The sequence below is a fragment of the Lepeophtheirus salmonis genome, chromosome 1 (genome assembly GCF_016086655.4).
Source record: "Lepeophtheirus salmonis chromosome 1, UVic_Lsal_1.4, whole genome shotgun sequence".
Lineage (NCBI taxonomy): Eukaryota > Metazoa > Arthropoda > Copepoda > Siphonostomatoida > Caligidae > Lepeophtheirus > Lepeophtheirus salmonis.
The window spans coordinates 41,723,095-41,730,406 of NC_052131.2; the positions used below are offsets into that span (position 1 = coordinate 41,723,095).

General features: G+C 31.1%; 1 long non-coding RNA gene across 1 annotated transcript; it reads right to left on the reverse strand.

Annotated features, from left to right (window-relative positions):
- Positions 1-265: 265 nt before the first annotated feature.
- LOC121129117 (uncharacterized) lies at positions 266-803 on the reverse strand. Its single transcript, XR_005868349.2, has 2 exons — positions 662-803; positions 266-565 (listed from the first exon to the last, which is right to left on the reverse strand). It is a non-coding gene; the product is annotated as an uncharacterized lncRNA (long non-coding RNA).
- Between the last annotated feature and the right edge of the window lie 6,509 nt (positions 804-7,312).

Sequence of the window (7,312 nt, forward strand, 5' to 3'; positions counted from 1 at the left end):
ATATTTTAAATTAGAACATATCAAACGGTTCGAATTCATTATACTAAGAAACAACAATTATTTCATATAAATTACACAAATGCCATAACTTCATACTTAATTACAAAGGACTTCAAGTTGAAGTAAAGGAAGATTTATATGTAATAGCAGAATAGAATATGCTTTGCAGACCAAAATATCAAGAAAAGAGAAGCACATTATCTTTACTAGTCTAGAAGTGACTCAGTAGTAATCAAGCAATCAGGTGTGAGTTTGAAGTGTCCAGCTTATATAATTATCCGTATAAACATATATCACGAAGTCCAACTTATTAATGGAATTGTTATAAATGTGATAGAGATGAGTGATTTCTGTGTTATATATATCCAGGACAATGAAGGACTCTTATTAATGGAATAGTTTTGTTAGTGTAGGAGACGAAGCAGAGTTGCCCTTGAATAATTTCAAAGAAGGAGCTGTGGGTGGAGGATGAGAACTATCTCTGCTCCTCATTGGGGTTCTCAGTCGATTATTCTTTTACTTTATGGAACTCCTTAGTTCTTATATGTAGAAGTATACGATGATTCTGTGGAAGATCAGAAGGAATTTATATATAGGTAAGATTATTTACGAGATCAGAAGTAAGTCACTATCAGAGACCCTGATATGAAGAGGTACCTACACAACTAACGATCTTTCCATTGCAGGATCCACCGAGTGAAACACTTGACCAGACCATGACATTGAAGAGAGTTATATCCTTAACTACCTTGATAAATTATCAACTCACATTGTTTTATTAATATGATTGTTTTCACTTCCGAGTGAAAACTAAGGTGTCGTACAGAACCGACTTAAAGCTTTAAACCAACTCAGTTGCATTTGTGATACCTTTGTTTATTCCGTCAGTTTCCCATTTATATAATATGTCACTCAACCTCAATCAAATATTTCTACCCACTTTGACTTTATAATGAAATATGAATATATTCAAGTATCGCACGGTAGTTCATTAGCTTGATACTTTAAGTGGACTCTAATTCGGGAACACGAACGACAGCAAAGTCACCAACTGAACTGTCTTAAAAAAGAAGAACTGATTCACATAGTTGCCACCCTGTGAAATTTCCAGCTAGATCTAGCTAATTTTTAACTTGTTTAGATGGAAAAAATATCATCTAGCTGATGGGTGGAAATAATAGCTGATTTTTGGCCAATTTTCGCTCTACAAATAACATAACCAATAGAAGACGTTTCTGCATTAATGCACATTCTTTGAGTATAAAAAAATATTTAGGCGATTTTTCAGCTGTTTTTGTTGAAACTATCTGATTTTTAGCCAATTTTAGGATTACATCTAGCTGATTTTGTTAAGCCCACCTGGTAACACTGCAGTGATTCACCAAAATAACTTAATCATTAAAAGAACTGAATCTTTATCTAAGGTGGTGAATACAACATTTGGGACGTCACTCATCTCAGCCAATCAGAATGCAGAAGCTAAGCGACACCTTCCTTCCACCATCTTGTCTTACAGCCTTCTTTTCGGGATATTGTTTGGCCAATAATTTAATCAATTCAATTAGCTCAGCTGATATGACAAAAAATAATGAGTATGGTTTAACATTGAATAGTCCAAATTTGTTCTTCAAACCAAAGACATATCTACCCAATTTCTTCGTATAGCAGCCAAATTATTCTACCAAAGCTTTATAATAAAAAAAGGGCTGCTTCACCATTTTGGGTTTTTGAAGGGATATTGTAGGTTTTTTGCTCACTTGTAAACTCCTTGGATTGGATCTATTATTGGCTGCTTCGGGAGGGCAGTTGATATTAAGAGGTATTTGAAGGATAAAATTTCCCTTGGATAGTTTGATTATCGAGGTTTTGGAGTTACTTATTGGAGCCGCAGGAAAATAGAGTGCAGGAGCAGCTTTAGCAGTAGGAATGATTTGTTTACAGTTATAAACTGCGAGTTTTTAAGAGAGAATTAGCCTCTTTTACAAATGTCTATATTTCCCCGAAGCATTTGAGAAGTATTTTTCATAGCCCAATTTTTGAGCCTGTATTTTTTTTCTCATAATCATTTTCAACCTGGTGCACTGCCATCAAAATTAAATTTTATTTATATATTTTGTTCTGAATAGAGAAACGTTACCTCGATAACACAAAAAAATACATAGTACATATTTTGTTGGCAGCTGTCGACTTTTCTTCTAATCAATGTTCTGAACGTGATTGGTTGAATTCAAATTAGCTCTTGCTGAGCTGTGAACAATTTCCCAACGATTATTGAATAGTAATTACATATTTGGGAAGAATTGGCTGACTACTAATTGCGATTTTGGGCCTTCCTTTCGGGGGAAATGTTGTGTGATACAATAACATTAACAACTTGTGTAATTCAAACAACCTGATTATCAAATTTCACATGACGTCACAATTAATAGACAGTTCCACCTAGATGGAGATTTTTTTAGATATAAAATTTAGTACATACTCTCTATTCGATAGCACTATCTGTACATTTATGACGTCGGTGAAAACACTCTATAAGTAAACTACACTCATATCTCACTAAAATTCGTTATTAGTTTTGGATTGAGGACCTAATTTAAAACTTCAAATATCGAATTGTTGGCTCATTACAAAAAACCACTAATTAGTCACTTTTTTGTTGTGTCAAAATCAAACTTTTGGGTCACATTGACTTACTATAATATAAGTGCAAATATCATTAGGGCATAATAAGCCTTAAGTAAAATCTTTATTGCAAAAAATATAACGTAAAGGTATCAAAGTCATAAATATTTTGATGATAAAATATTAGAACTGGCCAAAACTATATCAAAAACAATGGTATTGCACTTGTAAGACTTCTACTACTCCAGGCCCGGGGTATATTCTTTAATTTTAACATTAATTTAGATTAGGGTTATATCGGTTCCTGTTATTGGTCTTTGAAAAATTCCTGTATTTGAAAACTCCCATTACTTTGCATGATTATCACTAATAGTATACAAATTATCAAGGATAATAGAAATACAAGGTTAGACCATCATGTAATCTGGCATGTTAAAATATTCAATTTGATGTATCGTACCGAGTGCTGGGCAAGACAGGTAGATTTTGACAAAAAACGCAACCAATCATAATTTATAACGTCACTATTGGTAAAATTTTTAATTTGATTTATCATACTGACTTCTGGTTATGGCAGACAGATTTTGAACAAACACGCAACTTATCATATTATATGCCGTCTCTATTGAAAAGCGTGGTGGAAGTCAAACATCAGTCGTACACGCGTTATGGTATAATCTTGTACTTCTATTGACATTGCAAATTATATTATTTACTTTTCCCGAAAAAGGTCCGAAATCAATAGGTAATTAGCTAAATATGTCAAATATGCCAACTGCTATTTATCCCTTCAGTACTCCCAGTCCATCATTATCATATCACTTATCCACAATTTTTAATTATGAATTTTAGAAACATATTTCATAATATTATAATCCTACATTGTATTTTATTCGATTCTGTACTATAAAAATGCTTATTAATATTTTATTGATATTTAACATTTCTAATTGTATATGATAGCCAAAAATAATAAAATTGCCAATATATATATATACATTAGACTGTAGCGAAATGACAAAAATTGGGAATTTGGTATCGCCGGAAATTTTTATTTTGCATTTTATTCCTCTAATCAAGAAAATTACCATCAAACGTCCAAAAAAAATGTTCCTTTATGGACGCGTTTTGATTCGAAAATCTGTAAAATGTCGAAAAAAAGGAAATTTTGTTGTTGTTTCAATAAAATTATTGATTTGAATCCAGTTAAAGGATTTTTATTGTATTAAGAATTGTTAATGAAGCATATATTTTGCAACAATATTTCAGCTATATCTCTCCAACTTGCCTCATGTTATGATTATTTTAATTCCAAATATGTTGCCAAAGAATGTATGACATGGCTTGAGATTCGACCTCCGGTTTCACTGCCAAAATTGGGAAGATGTCAAGTATCGAATTCGTATGAGTAATATATGTTTTATTAGCCAAAATTTTATGTAGACTTCAAATCTGAAGTCTGAACTACAAAATATGCAATGGTTTTTAGATATACTCATTTTTGTAATGGTAAATCTGACGGAAATAAAAACATCTCTTCAGCATTTTCAAGTTCTACAAATAAATCAATTAGTCAAATACCTGTAATTTGGAGAGCTTGTAGTTCTTTTGTCACAAACTGGACATGATTTAGTCAATATCAAGTAGCTGCTGCTCATATGATTGCAACAAATTACACGTTCCGAAATATGGATATTTAACACAAAAATGGAGTTTCTGTTGCTTCGTAAAAAACAAAATTTGACTCAACTTGGGTATAATCGATTAAGTTTTCACGAATATTGCTCATTCCGTATATTGGTTGAAGCCTCTTGTAATGCAAAATTTTGCATAAAATTTTAAATGCGTAAATAATAAAAAAAAATCGGAAGTATTACAGCTGGTAGGAGAAAAATAAACACATCAGCCTAAAATATACTACTTCAGGTAAAAAACATAAAATTTTCAGGAATCTAACCCTAAACATTTTTATATGCCATCCATTTTAATGACCGACGGTATTTTTTTAACACGTCTATAAATTAGGGAGTAGGCGTAAAGTATGAATTTTCGATTCTGATTGTCACTCAAAACATATTTTTTAAACAGCCATTGCACAAAAGTTATGGAAGAAACAACTGAACGAACACTCGTATTTTAAAGTCCTGACCACTATCTATCATTAGAACATAAATAGTATTTTTTTAATGTACATTGTAGATTCTAGAGGTCTACAAAAATGGATTTCAAAATTTTGTCACTCAAAAACTGCCATTTTTGGCCAAAATTGATCCCAAATTCAAATTTCTTGGCTAAACAACACAAAATACAGGATTGAAGCTTAAAAATCATAATTTACAGACATTTTTACCCTAGAAAACACTTATTAAACAATTCTCAATGTTTATTTTGTACCTTAATTATTTTTTTCATACTTTTGACAATGAAACCGGGATCAAATTTTCAACCATGTCATATATTCTCTTTTGGTACCACATATTACGCATATTTATTTTAATATTTATCATCACTTTGATTACTAAAATATCATACTTTGATAAGGTTCTAATATATATTTACTAGATATACTTTTTTTGTTTATTTATGCCAAATAAGACACCTTATTTTACCAATTTCTAATTTTGGTCTACGAAAACTGTCAACTAAACCCTTTGAAATACAACCTTTTATTTATTGTTCCTTAATTTCTAGTGTTGATTTGTTTTTATTTAATCATTTTTATATTCTATAAGTTTGATATTTTTCCTTTATTATTAATATTTAATTTGTCCCAAAAAAGAATATTTGCTTTAAACCACTCTTGCGATTGAACGCTGGTATATATTTGAGCTCCATCTTGCTGAAAGGGCACCTTAATTGTTTTAGATAAATTTTCTTTAAATCACGGAAGGACCACAGGCACCAAAGCATATGAAATGTAGGAGGCCCTCGGGAATAAAAACCAACAAAAGAAGCTTATCTCCTTTACTTGAAATCCCTGCCAAACCAAAAGGGATCGACTATTAGCCCGTTTCGGAATTGTTCTTTAGTCTATGAATACATTTTTTGAGGATGAGGTCAAAATTTAGTCGTTTTGACGGTTGGATTTTTGATCCAGGTCCCATTTCTTTCTAATCCGAAAAGTCAATATTTCCTCTTCGCGTGCAAAGTTCTAATAACGTTTAACTTCTTTGAATATGTTTCATCCGTGCATCTTCCAACATATTCTGACCGTAACGAAAGTTCAGAAAAACTATCCCTAGGTCCTTATGGATGATTCGATTCATCGAAGTCATTGCACGTTGATCTTGTGAGGTTTCTGTATGTTTTTAATTTCACTTTCTGGACGTTATTCGTGTTCTGAGTGGAGCTTGGGCGTCCACTTCTTGGTTTACCATTAATTATTCCAGTCTCTCGAATCTTTTTAACGTTATATTTAACAGTCTCAAAATCTGTTAAATTTGAAGGGATGATTTTCCAGCTCCATAAAGACTCTCTACTGCTTTTCTTAGATGATGGATCTTGACTAACAAAAATATCTTTAATGGTCCTATAATTATATCAGATTGCAGGTAGTATAATTTACCGCCAAAATTTTGCACGCCAATTCTAATTAGTTTAAGACTTTTGGATACCCCTGTATATATATATATGAAATACCATCCAGTGAGAATAGGGAATCGACAGTTTACAACAAAATAAATAGAGTATTTTTGTTTTTGTGAGGTAACAAAAGGACAAAAAAATGTATTGTATTTTTCTTTGCATGTGACTATTAGTATTAAGTAGCTTAGAACTAACGTAATAAGGAACCATAATAATTACCTTAGCTATATGCTTGAGTGATGATAAAAAATGTTTTTTTTTAAAAACATTTCCTGGAATGTTTAATGCTAGTAGCATAAAGTGGAAATAAAATCAAGAATCATCATAAAGGAATGCGATTATTACAAAATTGTTATATGGATGTCGATTTATTATTTATTTATTTAAAAAACTACTACTAAATATTTGATACTTATTAATGAAGTCCACTCTTGTAAAAATATTCAGGTATAACATAAAAATTAAATACTTACCTTTGTTCACATGTTATATTTATTATAATTTATATCGCATCCGTTTATTTTATAACCTGAAGCATGTGTTTTTAAAATAGATATATTTTACTGAATTGACATTTCCATTTCTTTATGTAAGATAAATAATCCATAATTTTATTTTTAATTTTTGAAACATACCACGTCGTTTCTTTAATTTTATCTTCCAACCTTCCCTCAAAAAAAAGAGAGAAAAAAGCCCCAAGACCAATTTGTAGTAGCCAATTCTTGCCAACTATAAATTTATCATTCAATCATGCATGAAGAATTGTAAACAATTTAAGGTTGTGCAAATTCAAATTCAAGCAACCAACGTTTAGAACACTGATATGGGGAAAAGAAGCAGAAACAAGCTGACAACCAAATATAGAGTAAAATTCACAACAATTATTTTAATAACAATTTTTTATAAGTTTTAGTGATGACTTATAGTGGGAATGTGGTTTGAGTGGTTTTGGGTCGGAGGGACTTGAGTAAATGGGATACAAAGTTATTTTTTTCAATCCTATATCATAAAAAGGTGAGGAAATTTACTTATTTGCTTGAGGAGATATCCTTTAAAACCTATTAAAAATGACTTTATGCAACTGTTTCTCCCCTTCAAAGAAATA